Genomic DNA, 23,499 nt, shown 5'->3' with positions numbered 1-23,499 from the left:
GAATGAAAATATATATGAAAACATGCATAGAATATGTACGAAATATGTACAAAAATATGTATGAAAAATATGACATTTTTATAAAAATATAAGATGTATGAAAATTTGTATGAAAATATATATGAAATATGTATATAATATGCATGAGAATATGTATAAAATATATATAACTAGATGTATGAAAATGTATATGAAATTTTTATGAAAATAGAATATGTAATAAAATATGTATGAGATGCAAATGTATATTGAAATATGTATGGAATATACATGTGAATATCAAAATCAAAAATATATGAAAATATCAAAATAAAAAATATATGAGAATATCAAAATAAAACATATATGAGAATATCAAAATAAAAAATATGTGAGAATATCAAAATATATGAAAATATCAAAATAAAAAATATATGAAAATATCAAAATAAAAATATATGAAAATATCAAAATAAAGAATATATGAAAATATCAAAATAAAAAATATATGAGAATATCAAAATAAAAAATATATGAAACTATCAAAATAAAAAATATATGAGAATATCAAAATAAAAAATATATGAAAATATCAAAATAAAAAATATGTGAGAATATCAAAATAAAAAATATATGAGAATATCAAAATAAAAAATATATGATTTTATCAAAATAAAAAATATATGAAACTATCAAAATAAAAAATATATGAGAATATCAAAATAAAAAATATATGAAAATATCAAAATAAAAAATATATGAAACTATCAAAATAAAAAATATATGAGAATATCAAAATAAAAAATATATGAAAATATCAAAATAAAAAATATATAAAAATATCAAAATAAAAAATATATGAGAATATCAAAATAAAAAATATATGAGAATATCAAAATAAAAAATATATGAGAATATCAAAATAAAAAATATGTGAGAATATCAAAATAAAAAATATATGAGAATATCAAAATAAAAAATATATGAAAATATCAAAATAAAAATATATGAAACTATCAAAATAAAAAATATATGAAAATAAAAAATATATGAGAATATCAAAATAAAAAATATATGAGAATATCAAAATAAAAAATGTGAGAATATCAAAATATATGAAAATATCAAAATAAAAAATATATGAAAATATCAAAATAAAAAATATATGAGAATATCAAAATAAAAAATATATGAAAATATCAAAATAAAGAATATGTGAGATTATCAAAATATATGAAAATATCAAAATAAAAAATATATGAAAATATAAAAATAAAAAATATATGAGAATATAAAAATAAAAATATATGAGAATATCAAAATAAAAATATATGAGAATATCAAAATAAAAAATATATGAAAATATCAAAATAAAAAATATATGAGAATATCAAAATAAAAAATATATGAAAATATCAAAATAAAAAATATATGAAAATATCAAAATAAAAAATATATGAAAATATCAAAATAAAAAATATATGAAAATATCAAAATAAAAAATATATGAAAATATCAAAATAAAAAATATATGAGAATATCAAAATAAAAAATATATGAAAATATCAAAATAAAAAATATATGAAAATATCAAAATAAAAAATATATGAAAATATCAAAATAAAAAATATATGAAAATATCAAAATAAAAAAATATATGAAAATATCAAAATAAAAAATATATGAGAATATATATAAATTTCTATAAAAATAAAATATGTATGTAAATGTACATGGTTGGTTTGTTGTTTTTGTTTTACGGCATATCAACCTTTTCAGATTATTTAATGCCAAATCCAGTGACTTTGAAGAAAATTTTTTTGATAGAATATTTTTTATTCAAGTCGGTTTCTATTTAACCCATAGTTGGGACCCTTACATGTATTACCACTCCGGGGCAGAGTGGACCTTGGAGCAATGGCAATTAAAGGGTGGCTCCACACTCCCCAAAGCCCGCAAGCTGGGGCCTCCTCATCGGATATAGTTTAAGGTCATATCCAGGACCGCAGATATATATGAAAATATGTATGGGATATACATGAAAATATCAAAATAAAAAAATATATGAGAATATTTATGAAATTTCCATGAAAATAAAACATGCATAAAAATATGAAAAAAAAAAAAAAAAAAAGAATCCAATGAATATGATTATTGTTTCTACAAACATGACTGGATAACGTTAGAAATCTTATCTAGAGAAAATAGAGGAAGATTCACTGGTGAGATGGACACTCATCTATAAATTTGCTTTCCGTCAAGATTGCTAATATTTTTTTATGATTCTCGAAAGGATGAAACACTAGTGTCTGTAGGTATTTAATAATTATTATATTAAATAATTATGTCAGCTTCTTAAAGAACTCGGTTCTTATCGTTGACCATTTTACAGTTTAAATAAAGTCGGCCACTTTAACTCGCATGCAAAGATCATTAGATCACTGTAACATACGTTAAGACATTTAACAATAACTATTTAGATTTCAACGATATTTATCGCGGTTAAGGTTGGTCGAGACGATTTGTTCCTTGCTAATGGAGCCAGAGATAACTTCGTTGCTGTGTTCGAATCTCCCGACCGGCATTAATCGTGTGACCCTGCACTGATGATTCCCGAAAGGATGAAACACTAGTGTCTGTAGGTATTTAATAATTATTATAGTTAATAATTATGTCAGCCCTTAAAGGTATAGCACTTTATAGTTTAAATAAAGTCGGTCACTTTAGCTCGCATGAACAGATCATGATGTTATAATCATTAGATCATTCTGACAGACGTTAAGATATTTAAAAATAAATGTTTAAATTTCAACGATATTTAAAGCAGGTGTGTGTGTGTATATATATATTTTACAAAGGAGTCACTACTTATCAAGACCCGGAGGCCACTCGAGGATGAGGGTTAATAAGCGTACAGTAGTCAATGTTGTAATAATTGTTAGTAGTGGAAATTTGGTAAATTGGATTACTTAAGGGGAACAGCTCATCAAGAACTTGTTTACATTGGACTTGAAGATGGCCATATTATAGTTAGTTGGAAAACAAGCAAAAGGAAGAGAGTTCCACAGGTGGAACTAAGAGAGAAGCATTGTTCATGGAATCTACGATAATATATATATATATATATATATATATATATATATATATATATATATATATGTGAGTGGAATTAGAAAATTCTTTAAATGGGGACTTATCGGGCTAATAAAAGTATCTTGTGAGCTGAACATTCGACTGTAAATCTACCTTCCGTCCAGATTCCGCCCTCCTTTATATATATATATATATATATATATATATATATATATATATATATATATATATATATTAGACCTCTTCAAAATTGACCTTTTTCTTCAAACATTTGGAAACTGATATTCCCATTCTCCAAGGTCTAAATTAGCTAAATATATCAGTTATTGTGATCTTGGACCTTGACTATGCCTGCCTCAAGAGCCATGTAATTTTATTGTTGACGTTTTTCAAAAACGCTGCAAAATATGGGATATTATGTCCTTATTTTCATTGTAGCTTTCCAGAGGTTGACGCTATAGCATTGAAAGTTGTACCAAATGAAAGCTAATAAAATTTTCTTGCATATGGTAGTAAGCACAATCAAATACATGAACACCTATGTAAATTTTAACTAATTTTAATGCATAAATAGCTGGGACACTACAAAAAAATCAGTTTGGTAGTATGATAGCACTACACTGACACATATATTGCATAAGAAACTGTCAGATAGGATGTTACTAATACATGTATTATCACTTGTTAAATGTGGCTTTTTTGAAACTGTCAAATTTTTTCCTGTGGTACTCCACAGCTTGTAGTAAGCAGCTTCTTTGCTCTGGGTCACTTGTGATCTGAGTTGCAAAGTCACTCATTAGTTTCACACCTCTCTCAGCCACACCATTGGTCACTTTCACTGACCTCACAAACTTCTGTGCATTCCTGTAGCTGTCATTGTCTTCTCAGGTGTCAGCAGGAGTAGTGAGCCAGTCACATTTCACTCGAAGAACATCAAACAGAAAGTGAGACTCTGGCCCTACCAGGTCTGCGAGAACTATAGCTGCATTGATGACAGAAAACACTGACTTGCCTTTCCTGTAACTCTCAGGTTTCTCTGTTTCTGACAGCTTGACTGCGAGCTTCTCTTTTGCAGACTTGGTCATGCTGGCATGTGAACTGAACAAGGTGAATGGCACTAGTTCCTGGGTCAGATACCAGCGGTGGTTGTTCATTTTCTTGAGAACAGAGGTTGCAAGTTCATAGTCATACTGCTTGTATTGCAGCATGTTCTTCATAAGCTGGAGGTCATGGATAGGTGTATCAGCTGCAGATGTGGTAGTCACCCAGTGGCTGGTGTAGAATAAGGCCAGGAACTTGTTCATCCTCTCCAGCTTGAAGATAGTGTCCGTGTTGTATTTTAGTTCCTTGGAAAACATGAACATCTTCATTCAGTAAATGTTCATGGCCATCCAGCGGGCTTGGTGAATGGCACCTGGCTTGGCCCAGTGGATACCTCGAGGAGGTTCCTCACCAAGCAGGATCAGGCACAGCTCTGCCACCTCTCTGTAATCTGCTCTCGGACTTGCTTCCTCAAGGAAATTGCTTAAGACTGCAATTGTGCTTGTCTTCTTCTGTTTCAAGTCTTGTTCAACTAGGCCCAGAACTCTTGGGCATTCCTTAACCAACTTGTCCCACTTCTCTTTCACATTGCTGAACATTGGGTTATCAGGACTCTTGACCTTGCTGAACACAGCCTCCCATACACTTCCAATTATTACCTCTGATATGTGATGGCGACAAGCGAAGTAGAATACCTTTTTGCCTAGTATTTCTTCAATAAGCTTCGCTGCACCCTTGTTGATGCCATTGTTGCTTGCTGTGGTATCAAATACCAAGCTTAAAATGTTGTCTGTGAGACCCCATGCTTCTATCAGTTCCAATGTAGCATTACACTGTTGGATTCCTGTGGAACTTTCTATGAAGGGCACACCAGCAGCTTCCCTTCTTCATACTGTGGAGTACCAGAGACGAGCACTGCAAGACTTTCCACTGGGTATCTTTCACCAAGAACATCCCGTAGAAGTTTTCCATCCCAGTGTAGTGTGCAGTAATCTGGCGGACTTTCCTTGAAGTTATTCATGTAACTTTGGCACAAGTTATGACGAGTGTTTATCCTATTTCGTCTTGTAGTAGAGGCTGATATAACAAAGTCATCAAGATCTGCGCCTCCTGCCTTCAACATTGCAGACACCATGGCTGTAGTCTAGTTGTCAGAGAGTGACAACCGATCTGCAGTGCTACAAATCTCTTCACTGGTCATAACTGAGTGTTGAAAGTGTAAGGTTATCGTACTTGGTTTTGATGAACAGCTTGGTGTTGTCTCAGTGTATTCTGAACCCTCACTAGTACCAGAGCCTTGACTGTTCTTTGGGTCTTCATCACTTGAAATTTTCCCAACTTCTGCTGCTGCAGCAGTCACTGATGATAACATTCTCTCTTCTCTTTCTTCTCGGAAGCTTTTCTCTCTAGACTTCTTCTCAAACACCTTATCATGACATGACATGTGTGCCAGGCGAGTAGTCTGTTGGTCCAAGTAGAAATTGACGTCCTCTTCCTTGGTCTCCTTTGTGAGCAGCCTGTTGCTTCTTATCTCCTCCACAACATCCTTTGCCCCAATATCAAATAACTTGTCTAAGTCCTTCAGAAAGTTAGTTCATTTCTCATCCTCTGGTTTGTTATTTCTTATATATATATATATATATATATATATATATATATATATATATATATATATATATATATATATATATATATATATATATATATACTAGCAGGCGACCGGCGTTAACCAGTCGTAAAATACGCATATATATTATATTTTTATTAATGCAGAACTCTTATCTCTTATAAACAGAAATACCTTAGATATTAATATTAAACGTAACGTTAAATTCCTTTTAAAAATTCGTAAAAAAACAACAACGGAAAGAAACAGTTCACTTCTTGTAAATAGAAAAATACCAGAGCTAAGATCGAAACCAAAACCTACAGACAGTAAGTCAAATACGATAACAATTTGGCCAGCTTGACACGTCCGTTAAAAAGTGTTTTCAAACTTACTTATTCTTAACAAAAGTAATTTTTTATGTGACCGATTCACGCATTAGTTAAACAGTTAAACATAAACATTCGATGGCCTAAACGCACCGATTTTTGAAATAATTCCGAACTCTTATCAGCCCCCTTTTCCGAATGAAAACCGATTTAAAAGTTTCACACATGTCTGAATACTCGATATACCACATTTAAAGCTTGTAGATAAAAAATTCGTTGAATATATAGGTTGAGGAGTGTCTTCACACACACGTTCTCACGTATATATATTTATATGTTTATATATGTGCATATATGTATATATATATATATATATGTATATATATTTGTGTATATGTATATGTGCATATGTATGTGTGTATGTATATATGTGCGTGTATATATATGCATATATATGTATATCTATATAAATATATATATATATATATTTATATATAGATATATATATATATATGCGTATATATGTATACATAGATATATGTGTATATATAAATATATATGTGTATTTATATGTGTATATGAACACATATGTTTATATATATGTATATATGTGGGTATATATGTATAAACATATATGTAAATACATACATATATGTAAATACAAACATATATAAATATTATATATATATATATATATATATATATTAATACGATAGTGCGTGTTCTTTCGTGTATCACGCTTACATCCGGGTCGTTTAATTGTTCTTCTATTTCTAGTCATAAATAATTTTACCAAGAATTCTTCGTAAGTTTTGCTTTCGGTTTCGATCATGGCTGACGGAACCACAAGTTATATATATATATATATATATATATATATTTTTTTTTTTTTTCATAAGTTTTTATTTCGGTTCCGATTTTAGCTAAGGCACACAAGTCATAGTGATATATTTTTTTATTTTTGAAATCACAAACTTTATAACATATAAACATCGATAGAACAGTAACTCTATAATAAAATATATACAGAATCTGCAAGAATTAAAATGTCATATTTAAGCGTACTTTACGATCGGGCTTTACCGGGCGTTCGTGCTGGCTTAAATAAATGCTTTTGCTACAATAATATCAGAGCGTCCCCATTCACACTGAACATCTACAGAATGGCAACATCAGTATATTACACATGAATGAGTCCCCTGTGGAATTTTCACAGGTCTCGCTTGTATATATATATATATATATATATATATATATATATATATATATATATATATATATATATATGTATATGTATGTATGTGTGTGTGGGTGTAAATACATATATAATACATATGTATATATATATATATACATACATAAATATATACATATACATATATCTACATACATATATATATATATACATATATATATGTTCACGTATATATATATATACATACATATATCTATATCTATGTATCTCTCTCTCTCTTTCTCTCTCTCTCTCTCTCTCTCTCTGTATATATATATATATATACATAGTACGTAGTTAGTTATAAAATATATATGACAATTAAGCTACACAGAATATTCGGCGTTTCATCCTCGCTAGGATTCATCAGGCTTATATATATATATATATATATATATATATATATATATATATATATATATATATATATATATATACACACGAGGTGTGTTTCAAAAGTAATGTCTCCTATGTTTTGGTCTGTCCAAATGGATGAGAGAGGATTGACAGTTGCATTGTTTAAATGACTGAACTTATTTTTGCTTGACCTGAAATGTTCATTTCTCTGTTGCAGATATTGACGGCTTGAGACGATAAAAAACAACCTCTTGTCATAGACGTGCGTCAAAAACAGATGCATCATTGGATTCTAGGCAAAAATACATTGTTAATTGTGGTTACTATGTAGAAAAATATTTCTGGAGCACGAAATGTCGCTCGTTTTGATAGTACGTCTTCCGTCTTCGTAGCTCTTCATCTTTTTGAGTTTGAAAATAGGAGGTTTTACTCTTCGAACGACCCCCGTATAAGAAAGATGACGTTAAAGTTTTGCTGGAATCATCGTGTGATCACATGATATATACCTTAACGTATTGTTTAGATAAAAGACTGCAAAAAATGAATATGTTTTATTCAAAGATAAGATAAGAAAATTAAATAAGACCGGGAATCAGAAACCCACTTCATTTCAAAATTATCTACTTTATTATGAATGTTTTTTTTAGAAATCGCCCTAGACAGTGCATGACACCATTTGGTGTAATGGGCTAAAAATTGTACTTAAAGGTCAAAAACGTGCCACGATAAGCGGAATAGATTCTGATCCAGAAAAGAATAATTGTTTCTGTCTTTGCAAGAAACATCGGTCATGGAAATGCAAAATCCACTTCATAATCCGTTATTTTAGAAAGTACCATGAATAAATGCCTTTTATTTCAACCGAAAAAGCTGAGTCGAGTTTTTTTTTCCTTGCTTGATCCTTTGCGACTGTCTCAGACACAACGTATTGGGACCGAATGTTAAAATGCAACGTCACTGTTTAAGATGATTACGACTACGTTACACAGTCGATTGATTGTGGTTATATAAATGTCACACTTTGATGAATATAAATCCTCTGTGTAAAAAAAATTGCCAAATGACAGCAGCTGACAATGATTTAAAATATATTTATTTACATTGGAAATAACATGTTGTTAAAAAAATTGATGAGAAAAAGCAGAAAGAAAACCATAAATGAATGTAAATAAACATATTGAAATGTTTCGAATACGATTTTTGTGAGTAATAGTATATAAAGAAAGGGTGTGACTCAAATCGTTTATTAAAAACTCAGCACCCTGCGGAAAAAGAATAGCGCAATTTGTTCGGCGCTCCCACACAACGAGGATTTCCGTCTATGACTGGCTTTAATCTCTAGAAATAATCATTAACACGAAAATGAACTCATGCATACTATCAACACACACACACACACACGCACACACACACACACACACACACACACACACACACACACACACACACACACACACACACACACACACACATATATATATATATATTAACTGACGGCATTTCTATTATACTGCTCAAAATGTTTCAACCAGAACTAGCTTCGATACTTACAAAGCTGTTTAACCGTGGTGTTAAATAGAGAAGTAGTCAACCACCTCAGCAAAAATAACCTTCTTAGTGACATGCAATATGGCTTCCGTTCAGGTAGATCTACAGCAGATGTGCTTACAGTTATATCTCATAAGATTAGCGAATCTCTCGATGGAGGCTTCCTTTCTAAGGAAATTGCTCTTGACATATCAAAGGTCTTTGATTGGGTATGGCAAAAAGGTCTGTTTCATAAGATATCCATCAACAGTATAGCTGGAAATGTCTTCTCAATTATTAAATCATTTCTCTCGGATAGGTTCATAAGAGTAATGGTTGATGGGCAGAAATTAGAAACTCACAGTTTTAATGCTCGAGTCCCTCAGGGTTCCATCCTAGGCCCAACTCTTTTCCTGATCTACATCAATGATCTTCCAAATCACATTACTTTGATCATTCGTAGACATTGGTGCTAACAACACTACCATCTATGGCAGTATATCAAAGGCCGTAAATTACCAAGTTCTCTCTGATTCTCTCTCCTCTGATTTTGAGCACGTGGTAGAATAGGGAAAGGTGGCTTGTTACTTTTAATGCATCTAAAACCAAGCTTCTCTGTTTACATCAATGCCCTGATACCTATCTGGCATCAATTGAAATGAATGGCTATCGTCTTGGGGCGGCTCCATGTTTTGACAAGCTTCTGGGTTTGATCTTTACTCCTGATCTGAAATGGAACACGTACATCAAATCTGTTGCCAAGGTCGCTGGAAAAATGGTGGGATCCTTCTATCGATCCAGTAGATATCTCACTGCTGATGCAATCCTCTACCTATATAAGAGTTAGGTACGTCCAAGGATGGAGTACTGTTGCCATATTTGGGTCGGAGCCGCTATAAAGATTTTATTGCTGGTCTACAACCGGTCTCATCAATTACAGTTTTTTGAATGCGGACGAAACCATTACGATGGAGAACTACTGTCAACAAATGAATAAAATGCATCAGAAACTTCGACAACAACACCCAACATTAATCAACAGAAAAGGTCCAATTATCTTCCACGAAAATATCCGACCGCACGTTGCTAAACCGACCCTGCAGAAGTTGAAAATTTCGGCAACGAGATTCTGCCTCATCCGCTATACTCTCCAAACCTCGTACCTACCGACTACCACTTTTTTCAAGCATCTCGACAACTTTCTGTGTGAGAAATGCTTAACAAATTAAGCGCAGTGTGCTGGGAGAAAGCTTCACATGCCTTTCCGTAGTGACTTAGTTCACTATATATTGTAGTCTACATTGCACTGTAGAGAATGTACTGCTAATTTTATAAAATTATCTGAAAATAAAAACTTAACTTAAAGTTTAAAAGTTTAAAAGAATCATGGTTCAATTGTGCTCTAAACAGAAACATTCATAACGAACGCGCCCCTGTCGTATCAAAGAACTATTGATTTTGTGAAATTACTTACATAATCACTTTAGATTAAAGTTAAAGATACACAAGTCGTGTATTATTGTTATATTGTGCTCTGAAAAGAAACATTTATTCCGAACGCGCCCCTGTCCTATAAAAGAATATACAGTAGATTTTATAGGCTGTGCCTTTCTACTTGTGCAGTGATGAAGTGTCTTAAATGCATTTATGATGTGATATTATGTTTGATCAAAATCGGACCTGTGTATCTTTAACTTTAATCTAAAGTGATTATGTAAGTAATTTCATATATATATATATATATGCACTTATTGTCTCTATAGACGCATGACGGTCCTTATCCATTAAATTATTTATTTGGTCAATCAACTCTACTATTCTGACTTACTAACTCCTCCCACACCTCTCATCATGCCCCATTAACTCCTTACTCTCATTGAATCTCTTAGGCCTATCAAAAACTTATGCTCGATTCATGCAAGGATGATTCAAAAGCATCACGAAGCATTCCATATATGACATTTTTTCTAAGTTTGAAACAGAATTTTATTGCATATCGTTCTTCTAAAGTTTCCCTACACCAAGATCGTATTTTTGAAATTAACCAGCTGTGACAATCAGACTTTAGTAGGGTGTATTCCAATTCCTGCTGTCGCTGTTCATTTGAACCTGAAATCATAAAAATCTGTCAGTCATTTCATAAGATGTATGACAATAAGATACTGAATTTTTAAGAGTCTGCGACAATTTTAAATGCCTGTACAGAAAAGGTTTGGCAACTTATTGAAGGCACCTTGTATTTGCTGCGTGATATGCGAGAGGGGCGTTACATACATATGAATAATTTAAACAGAGACAAAGAGAAGAGAGTATGGGCGAAATACTTAACTCCCTAACACGTAAATCTCGATTCTTTTCATGTCGAAGGATCTTGGTGAAAGGGGATGAACAAAGAAGGTCACGTGACAAGGTCTCTAAGGAGTGAGATTTCAGAAAGTGGCTCACGTGATTAAGAGTTAAAAAAATAGGGTTTGTAGAGGTAATCGAACAGCTGTGACTGCTGCAGATGCACGGACCATAATTTACATAATATTCTGTTACAGTTCCTATTTATAATGCCTCCCCCCACGGGACAGGCTCGTTTTTTTTAACGGGGAGAAAAGGAACAAAAATAAAAATTGTCTCAGTCGTGAAGGATTTCTCCCCCACTGAGAGAAAACAAGAAATTGAAGTGCAGCATCTGAAGAACAGATACTACACTTTGATCTTGACCCGAATATTCTTTCACAGTTGTTTACATGCTAGCTTGCTAGCAAGTTATAAACATATACTATATGACAGTTGAGCCACACAAAATCACTCTGCGTTTCATCCCTCCAGAGAATCGGCATCCCCGCATGAAATTCATGTTATCTGGTGTTTTCATATATATATATATATATATATATATATATATATATATATATATATATATATATATATATATATATATATATATATATATATATATATGTTGTTTTGAAAAAAGAAAAACCGAATGAATTTATGAAATGATCAACTTTTCGTCCCGATCGCAAAGAGCATCTTCAGGATATTAAAAGGAAAAATGCAAAAAAAAAAAAAAAAAAAAAAAAAAAAAAGAAAAAAGAAAACGATCATAAACCATACGAAAATGATCGTTTTCTTTTTCTTTTTTTTTTTTTTTTTTTGCATTTTTCCTTTTAATATCCTGAAGATGCTCTTTGCGATAGGGACGAAAAGTTGATCATTTCATAAATTCATTCGGTTTTTCTTTTTTCAAAACAACATAACGTCAACCATCGTATATATATATATATATATATATATATATATATATATATATATATATATATATATATATATATATATATATATATATACGCGTGGTGTTTAGTTTAGAAAGTTAACCTATCAGATTCATTTTTTATTCACGTGACGGGTAAATGTTTTCATTAGACAATGGCCCGGCTTCATTCAGACAAAGGTTCGACTGACTTTTACTTCCATTCTATTGTTCTGTCTATCTGTATAAATGCATCATATACCAACGTAGATCCAAGAGGTCACGGTTTGTCTAGTTGCTACTAATTTTGAGTTTAGATAAAATTGTATAAGGTAAATCAGTATATAAACAATGTTTGAAAAGCTATCTCATAAGTTTACGTTGCCTAAGAATTTATACTTGTTGTTGTTGGGTCGAGTTCTTACTTATTTGCTTCTCCACGACGGCAGAGTAAGACGCAAAGCTGTTTTTGTTAAATAGGGCAAAACCAAGCTTCCTAAAGAGGGTCATTCTAGATTGGGGGGGGGATAAAAATGAGCTCAGCCTGGGAACGTTTGTAATTCCCCGATCATACACAGAACAGATGAATTTTAGTATTAGAAGATATACTACACTTTAATCCCAGCACCAGCAAATGGCGTAGCAACCATTGTTGGTTAATTTGACAGCGAAATTATACATGTCTTGTATGCGATTGATTTGGCGATTAATTAGAATTTGAGTAGAGTATTGTTCAATATAGCACCTGACATTCTCAAATCATCACTCATGTTCGTATTAACCAGGCTTAACGTTGTTTAACAGCGATTTTAAGAGAAACAGCGAGGCAATATAACTATATCCGTATGTAGATTTAACACACACACACACACACACACACACACACACACACACACACACACACACACACACACATATATATACTAGTGGAGGGGGGGGGCTTTGCCTGGGCGTAAAATACGCTTAAATATATTTAAATTTGTCCAGATTTCGAATATATTATTATAGAGTCGTGATTTCCACATTAAAAAAAAAGTAGAATCGAAAGCGAAATTATCATTCAAAGTTGATGACGTTACTACTGTACTAACGTGACACGCATATAAACCGATTAAAAATAAAAATTAAAAATAAATTAAGAAGAATGTACAAAATGTTTAACGATTTTTTTAATTTTGACTCATTTTTGACTCCTTAAGAATAAATTTTAACCGGCTAAAGGCTCATCAAAGAACGGCCCGTAAAACATCCAATTATTTAAGGCCTATAGCGCCGTTCTGCGATTTTTAGTTACATAGGAGTGTGAAAATATGGAGACAGACAGACAGACAGACATATAGCCGTTTATATATTAGATTATGAATCACATAGTAAGGATACAAAACTGGTACTTGTTTTAAAACTCTGTGAAAGTTTTTTACTACTAATTTAGCAACTATAAACCATGATATGGAGGAGATCACAAAGGTCACTAATTCACTACGGAAGTCAAGAAGAAGCCCTCTCAACCACGTTGTGCCCCTTACAAAATCTCAGAACATGACCCGACTGAACTGTGGACTAGAGGGTGAGAGAATACTCCTTTCTGAAATTCTGATGCCTTACTCAGAAACACCGTGGTTCAAAAGGAGGACATGCAACCGCCTAAATACGCGAATGAGGAGCAATCAGAAGTTGCTATGGTCAGATGGGGCTATAACATTGATCTAATCATCTTCGAATGTAGAGAGAGAAAGAAAGAGAGAGAGAGAAAGAGAAAGAGAGAGAGAGAGAGAGAGAGAGAGAGAGAGAGGCGTGTCTACCCTCCACTGCCAAACCAGTACACTTTGAAAGTTATTTCAGAGTATGACTGCTAAAAAATGCCTCCTCTTACTAACATAAGAATTTAAACTGATACTCCCTCCCGTTTTGTGGCTCAGAAGCACCCTAGGTTCGATAGAGAATAGGGATGGGGGAATAAAACGCAACTATGGCTTAATAGAGCTATAAAACCGAACTAACCATTTGCGAATATATCGAGAGGAGGACCATATGAGGCAACATTACTCTGTTATCTATTGCGCAACCATTGCAGATTGAAAGATTTGGCACAGTATAATAATAGTGCGAAGGAATGCAGAGCGAAACTTTTATGGGACCACATGCTTTAAAGACACGCAAAAAATCATAGTTCTCGTACGGGGTAAAATGCTCTGACGTATTTATGCACGCCGTATAACCACAGGTGCACACATTTGAAATGTGTGACCAGTTTGTTTAGACCGTTAGTTACAAGACATTAGTTTTGCTTTCTTTCGTACAAAAAAAAAAAAAAAAAACCCTGAAAACATAAGCTTTTAAAATCATCAAATTTAGTTCATGGCCACAAAAATTGCCAACATTCTGAAACACTAACATAAACTTGTGAAACGCCTGGGAATATAATGACGCCAGACATCAATAAGAATGACATGTACCCGCGACAGTCAAGGCGCGTCACCTCCTGAGGGTGATTGTGTACCGATTAGTTAAGGGAGCGTGTCTGCAATCTGAGCAGGCTGTCACACCCAAGGTATGACGGCATAGTCAAGACACATATGCCCATTATTTATGTTTCTTTTGCCTTTTTACTGTCATTCTCTTTCTTTCTTTTTCTCTCTCCTATTTCTCCTTTTTTTTTGTCTCTCGCTTTCTGCAACTCCCGTTTCCTCTTTTTCTCTCTCTCTACCTCTTTCTTTCTTTCTTTTTTCTCTATCTTTCTTTCTCGCCACACTTTCTTCTCCCTTCCGCATTTTCTCTTATGTCTCTCTCGCCTTTTTATTGTCATTCTCTTTCTTCCTCTTTCTCTCCTCTTTCTGCTTTTTTTTTATCTATCCTTTTCTCCAACTCTCGTTTCCTCTTTTCTTTCTCTTTCTTTACCATTTTATCCCCCTTTCTTTCTTTCTTTCTTTCTTTCTTCTCCCTTCCTTGTTTTCTCTTTTTTCTCTCTTTCCCTACCTCAATTTGTCATCTACAATCATTCACAGTACAATAAAATTTGATTAAATAAATTTGCTATTTTATCTATTGTTATTTCTATTACAACGCCCACGCACGACAATTTGATGAGGGCGAAACTACCGACTCAATATGAATAACTTTCCTGCTGCCATGACCACACTTCCGCTGCACACGTCACTATCGGTACAGGGTAGTGAATGGCACTAAATTAAAACTAGCTGCATATACCCGGCATTGCCCGTTCGAAACATATTGCCGGGCGGAGGGATTAGTCACACCATTTAAGATACACTAATTTATTACGAAAAGCGACCACATATTTGATTTAGGGAAACATAAAACCCATCCATCTTGGTTTATGAAAATCAAACACAAAGTAACTTTCATAGCTCAAACAGGAAATAACTTCCATAGCTTAAAAATAAGCTTACTTCCGGTTTTAGACGTAATTGTTATCAGCAATTAATAATTGAAAATAAATCTATTATATAAAATACAAAATGGGCGCGCGCGTTTTTGTATATCATCGAAAGGCTTTTTTCGTCGGCCTTCTCGCGTCGGTTACATTTATGGAGAACTTTCCTTATACTTTCTAGATTATAATATCTACGATTTGCGAACGGATGTCGTCTCTATGTTTATTTTGATCGAGTTAAAAAAAAAAATCCCTGGTTTCCGGTGTTTGTTTGTCTTTCTCGTATAAATAAAGCTTTTTTCCTTAACTTCCCTTACTCTCTGACATTTAATGACTCATTCAATTTTTAACAATTTTTTAAATAATGATTTTCCATGTCTCACTGACTTTAGCAAATAGGGTGCATACCATTGTATCTATTTGCTAATATGTTCTCCTCTGAAGAGATGGTAGACATAGAAAGTCTATAGGATAAGGAGTTAAAATATTTCTGATATATTATTTGCCTTACATAGAATAATAAAAATCTTTGATATGAAACTCAAACATTTCACGTTATAATTTTTTAAAAATTCATTGAATCACAAAAATTTGATTTATTTGCTCTATATTGTATATCGAGCAATTCTTATGGCTAAATAGGATAATACTTATAGAATATTACTGACAGCAATATTTTGTAAATCCTATAATCACAGGTTTCCATACCAGTTGATTATTGGATAATTTTATTCTGAAGTATATATATATATATATATATATATATATATATATATATATATATATATATATATATATATATAACCCCGGGCGACCCGTTCCATGGGGCGGCATTTTGATTTTCATAAAATTTTCTTATAGTTTTAGGTACAGATGGAGAGTAAGGGAAAGGTTTGACAGTTGTAGATAGATGAGCTGGAAAACTGTGTGTGGAATAGTGAGAGTATTTGTTAAGAAGAATTGATTAATTACAATAAAAGGCTCAAAAAAAGTATTTGTTTACGTTATACTTGAAGAGGATTACGCTATATTTGGTTGGGAAGCAGCATCTTAGTATCTTGCTCCACAGATGGAAAAAAAATCATGAAAGTGCCGTTTCATTTTTGGTACAGAACAAACAAACAAAAAAGGTCTTTGCTGTAGATGTAGCTAGGCGAGTTCTTGCTGTGAATGGGAGGAGGAGATAGAGATTTGATCACGTACCAGTCACGAACATAGGAATATAGAAAAGAAAAGCTAGCAATATATTTTCAATTTGAAAACGACTAGAGAGAAGAGAGTACCCCCTACTCGTTTGCGATATCGAGTTTTGTCCTCTGTTAAGGCAGGAGAAGGTGTTCTGGACGGCACCTCCTTAGATATGACAGCCATACTCCATCTAAGAACGTATTTTGATCTTATACATATAGAGGATTTCATTTACAGTGAGGTACTTTCGGGTGCGATGGAATGATCCAACAATTTTTTTTTTCTGAGCGACCTTATCAACATATGTGATATAAGTTTAAAATAAATGAAGTCTGACAAAAATCTTAAATTTTATGCCGAAAAAGTTGTAAAATATCGGGACTTTTAGAGATATCGGAATCAGAAAAATGTGTCCCTATTTTATGAGCGGAACACGTCGGGGGGGGGGGGGCATTTTGAGATATTAAAAATAGAAAATAGAAAAAATAAATTATAGCTAACAAAAAATTGGAATTTTTTTTACCGAAAAAGTTGTAAAAAAATCGAAACTGTTCGAGGTATCGGAATCAGAAAAATGTGTCCCTATTTTACGAGCGGCCCATGTCGGGGAGGGGGACGGAATTTTGAGGGAGAAAAAAAATAGAAAATAGAAAAAATAGATAAAAGCTAACAAAATATCTTAAATGTTATACGAAAAAGTTTTTTTTTAATCGGAATTTTTGGAGGTATTGGAATCAGAAAAATGTGCCCCTATATTACGAGCGGCCCATATCAGGGAGCGGCATTTTGAGAGGGTTAAAATGGAAAATAGAAAAAAAAATAAAAGTAAATAAAAGCTAACAAAATATCTTAAATTTATGCAGAAAGGTTTGAAAAAAATCGGAACTTTTGGAGGTATTGGAATCGGAAAAATGTGCCCCTATTTTATGAGGGGCACATACCAGGGGGCCGCAGTTTGTGAGGATAAAAATAGAAAACAAAATGAATAAAATAAATAAAATAATTAAAAGCTAACAAAAATTTGAAAATTTATACCGAAAAGGTTGTAAAAAAATCGGAACTTTTGGAGGTATCGGAATCAGAAAAATGTGTCCCTAATTTACGATTCCAAAACCGATTATTTTAAATTTTTAATTTCATTTTCATTATTGGTGATAATCATAAATATTTATTGTTTTTAAATTATCACAAAAACTATAATCATAATAACATCAAAATACGATGTAAATTTATTTTATTTGTAAAACAAAGTTTTAAAAAAGTACAAAAAATTTTCTAGGTAATCTTTCAAAGAAAACAGTTGATTTACATGTTCTAAAAATGTTGAAAAATTAAACAAAACATTTTTTCAAGAAAAATACTTTCAAACATCACTGATAATTAAATGATACAACGGAAAATAAGCAACAGAAAATTACGTAATTTTGGAATTGTAGAAACATTAAGCAAGTACGGAATAAAATCGCCGGTAAATAGATTTTATGATCGTAATATCGGGAGATATAATTTTAAATGGGAACTAAGCGCTACACCTCAAATAATATTTAAGTGGCTTTCTATTTGATAGTTAAAATACTGCCGAATTTCTGTCTAGTTTAAAACAATCACGGAGTAATTGATTTTTTTCAAACTATTAACAAAATTTTATAATCACTCACGTATTTATGATTAAACCGAAATTTATTATGATGAATTAATTCTGGTGATAGAATTTTAATTTTTTACTCTTTTTATTAATATAATGATTGTAAAATATAATACAGGAAAAATCTCCTTAGAACTTAGAAAAATCGATTTACTTGCTTTCAAACAAGAGTAAATATTTTAAAATATGTATATTTCTGCGAGAGACACTTGAATCCTATTTAAAACTATATCTCTTTTAAGATAGTTTTCAACTCTATCTTCAATTGACATTTATTCTGTAGATACTTATTTTTCCTACCTTACCAAAATAAGTTTCCCGGTGTCTAATTTTCCTAAATTTAATTAAATTAAAATAAAAATATAAAAAGTGATTTTAAATGTTTTTGATTCATTTGGGATTTTATCTGTTTTTGTCTTAATTAGCTGGTGGGTTTTGTCCGGTGTCTTTTGTCCGATCCCCTAGGTGTGCATATGTATATATGCACACACACACACACACACACACACACACACACACACACACACACACACACACACACACACACACACACACACACACACTGTTAAGTTACATTATTGTTTCGGCTACACGGCCGTTTTTTTTGCCGTCCGTCGCATCCTCAGACTTTTACAGAAATGTTCTCTATTTTGGTATGAAAGAATGGAAGAGTGAATGAGGTCGGGGGGGGGGGTGCGAGGAGGGCGGGAGAGGAAGACAGGAAGGGAACAAGGAGGGAAGGTGGGGGGGGGCGTTTGGTATGTCGATAATGTTTTAGTTTTGGGGGTTAAAGAACTTGTGGGGGAGGGTCTGAGGGTTTTGGGGTTTAAGGAACTTGTGGGGGAGGGTCATTTCTGTAAAAGTCTGAGGACGCTACAGACGGCCAAAAAACGGCCGTGTAGCCGAAACAATAATGTAACTTAACAGAAAGATACGGTAATAAAAAATAAAACGCACATTTGCTCTACAACAGTATTGAGCACTTTCTTCAGTTTTTATTAATTACCATCTCCACTATATATATATATATATATATATATATATATATATATATATATATATATATATATATATATATATATATATATATATATATATATATACTAGTGATGGGATGATTCCAAATTTTGTCCCGATTCCTATTCAATTACCGATTCTGTCTTAAATTCCTGATCCGATACGATTTCTGATTCCGATTCTTTTTAAATTTCTAAATATTTAATTAGTGATTTGTTTTTGTCTTTTATTTTTTCGAATTACTCTAAAACCTTCTCATGTCTGCATATATTTTCGCAAAAAAAAATGCACTAATTGTGTGTGTGTGTGCACGCGCGCGCGCGCGCGCGTGTGTGTGCATATGGGAAGGACATGTATAAAATATACAGGGGGGGGGGGCTAAATATATTTCTCGTTTCCTTTAAATTGATTGAAAATAATAAAACAAATAAAGATGCATTGCTCTGTTAAAAAAAGCCGATTTGCATTTGTGATTAGTGGGCAAAAATCCGATTTGAATATTTCATAAACAATTGAAAATAATTAACGATTGTTATGCAAAATAAAACTGTATAGGAACAGAATAGTTAAAGTCCCCTACCTATTTTAAACATTAGTTTCTAAATACATAGTTACTATATAGAAAACAATTCTTAACTTAAGAACGGATGTAAATGTATTCTTAACTATTCTATACGTTCTCTCTACCAAAGAATGTTCATGTGTTTACCCTAATCATAAATATTTGCCCTGTTATTACTACTGACAATGTTATAGATATGTGATAGATTGATTTGTTTTAATGCAAAAAAAACAACAAAAAAAAAAAACGAAAAAAAAAAACAAAACAAGATACAGATAATTATAATAGAAATACTTTTTACTAATATTGTGAGAATTTTAGACGAACACCCTTGGCTAGAAATGATATTTTACTTTTATTTTATTTGACTTTCATTTTGTTTTATGCACATGGACAACTGAAAATCTTACCGGAAAAAAAGCACAAACGATTATATTTAAATTTAGACTTTCGTACATTATTTTAACCTAAAATGATGAATAATCATCATTTCCAGGCTACTCTGACATTGTAGAGGTCTGACGGCAAGGTTGTAAAGCTATGCGTAATCGCTTAGACCCCACCCCTAAAAAAAGCTTACAGAATTTATTTCCATGAGGAAAATAATAAATTTTGGCCAGTGTTTTAAAATGCTACAATGTCTTGTAAATGAAAAATCATTTTACGTCCAATTAATATTGCTCAAACGTTTCTCAACTGGAAGGATCTTGAGATCCGACTTGCCGAAGTAAACATATTTGACGAAGTAGAGCAATATCCTATTGAGAAGGAAATTAAGAAGTGGCGGGAAATTCAAGCTAGATTGCTGGACATCATCAGCTTTCTCGCCAAGCAGAATCTGGCAATACGGGGTCACCGGGAAGATATCCATAATGATGAAAGAGATCAAGAAAACAAAGGAAATTTTTTAGAATTGGTAAATTTATTGGCCAAGTATGACCCTGTGCTCCGTGAACATTTGGTAAAAGATAACCGCTACTTCTTATCTGTCACCAGAAATTCGAAATGAATTTGTGAACATTTTGACAAAGCAGGTGAGAAAGAAAATCATCGATCAGATCAAAGAAAACAAATATTTTTGCATAATTTTTGATAGCATTCCTGATGTATCTGACAAGGACCAGATGAGTGAGATGTTGCGCTACGTAAAAATTGACGAAAATAAAGTAACAGTGGAGGAGTCGTTTCTCTGCTCCATCGAGAAAAAAAAGGTAAAAGCGCAGAGGGCATTTCTAACCTGATCTTGAGAGAACTGGAGAACGATGGGATTCAGATTGGAGACAATGCTGCTATTATGACACTCCACCGATCGGGCGTAGAGAAACGAATCTTCGAAATCAACCCAAAAGCTCTATTTGTGCCATGCACTAACAATTCATTAAATCTGGCTTGTGTACATGCCGCTTCTGTAGCGGTTCACTCTATTATATACTGGACCGATTATTCTCGTTTTTTTTCTGCATCTACACATCGCTGAATCGTCTTGATTCAGTTGACCGGTCTAAGTATCAAGCGGACTATGGAAACTAGACGGAGAAGTTGAGTAGATGTTGTAAATGATGTGGTAAAAACTTATTGCCCTGAAACAGCTCACAGAAGGAGAAAAGGACATGCATCTTTAATTCTCAACTCTTGGGCAATTGCTCTCGACATATCAAAGGCCTTCGACAAGGTATGGCATAAGGGTCTACTTCACAAGATTTCCAGCTACGGTATAACTGGAAATGTTTTCTCAATCATTAAATCATTTCTCTCCGATAGGCTCATAAGAGTAGTGGTAGATGGACAAAAATCGGAGGCCTGCAATATAAATGCTGGAGTCCCTCAGGGGTCAATCCTGGGCCCAACTCTCTTCCTGATCTACATCAATGACCTCCCTAAACACATACTTAAATCATTCGTTGACATCTATGCTGATGACACGACCATCTACGGCAACACATCAAAGGCTGTAAATGACAAAGTTCTCTCTGATTCTCTCTCCTCTGATCTCGAGCGCGTGGTTCAGTGGGGGAAGATGTGGCTCGTTACCTTTAATGCATCCAAAACCAAACTACTATCCTTACATCATGAACGCTCTGATCCCCATCTGGCATCGGTTGTGGTGGATGGCTCTCGTCTGGGTGAGGCCCCGTGTTTTGACAAGCTTCTGGGTTTGACCTTTACTCCTGATCTGAAATGGAACACGTACATCAAGTCTGTTGCCAAGGTCGCTGGAAAGATGGTGGGATCCTTCTACCGCTCCAGAAGATATCTCACTACGGATGCAATTCTCTATCTATATAAAAGCCAAGTACGTCCAAGGATGGAATACTGTTGCCATATCTGGGCAGGAGCTGCTAAAAACAGCCTATCCTGCCTTGACAGAGTACAAAATAGACTTCGTGGCTTAGTGGGGGATGCCCTTTTCTCTACCTTGCAACCTCTCTCCCACAGAAGAGACGTTGCGAGCCTGTCCTTGTTTTATCGTTATTTTCATGGCAGATGCTCGTCTGAACTCCAATCTCTGGTCCCCCCTCGCCAATCTTTCACGAAAAACACCCGTCTAGCTGAATCCACTGTGAAAAATTTCCCCCACTCTATATCTGTGCCTAAATCAAAACGCAGATTCCATGAACAAAGCTTCTTTCTTAGAACTGCACGCCTGTGGAACTCTGTTCCGTCTGCCTGCTTCCCTCCTGACTACAACTTGGATGTCTTCAAGTCCAATGTTAACAAATTCCTAATGAACCGCCCCCTTAAGTAAACACTTCAGCAAATCTCCTCACTAACGTAATGTACTTGCAATAACCCTTATCCCTGAGTGGCTTCCGGGCCTTGATAAGTGTTGATCACTGTGTAAAAAAAAAAAAAAAAAAAAAATGTTGTCGTTTCCGTTTCTTTTATTTCTGAGCTTTTGGAAAACTATTCTCACAGAAATCAATAAAGTATCTTCAAGAAAAAGGGCTGAATCTGCAACAAAGTTCTGTCAGGCTGACGGCGTTGAAGGCTTACCTTCTTCAGAATAGAGAAAAGATGGTGGACTCTGCAATAGACGAGTCAAAAACTCTGCTCTAAAATGGGTATAAGTATGGAGCATCGTATTCGCACCCCCCCAAAAAAAACAAAAAACAAAAAACAAAAACAAAACAAAAACAAAAAACAAAAAACAAAACGAATGGGTGGGGAACGATTGATTGATGCAGCACTGGGGGTTCATACTGAATTGAGATGGGAAATGCTGTCTGTCATAGGTTGACTGAAGAAATATATTGCAGATTTCAACAAGTTCACCACTTTGCAA

The sequence above is a fragment of the Euprymna scolopes genome, chromosome 7, assembly GCF_053919585.1.
Source record: "Euprymna scolopes isolate OS-2025 chromosome 7, ASM5391958v1, whole genome shotgun sequence".
In the NCBI taxonomy this organism is placed as follows: Eukaryota; Metazoa; Mollusca; class Cephalopoda; order Sepiida; family Sepiolidae; genus Euprymna; species Euprymna scolopes.
This window is presented reverse-complemented; position numbering follows the sequence as displayed.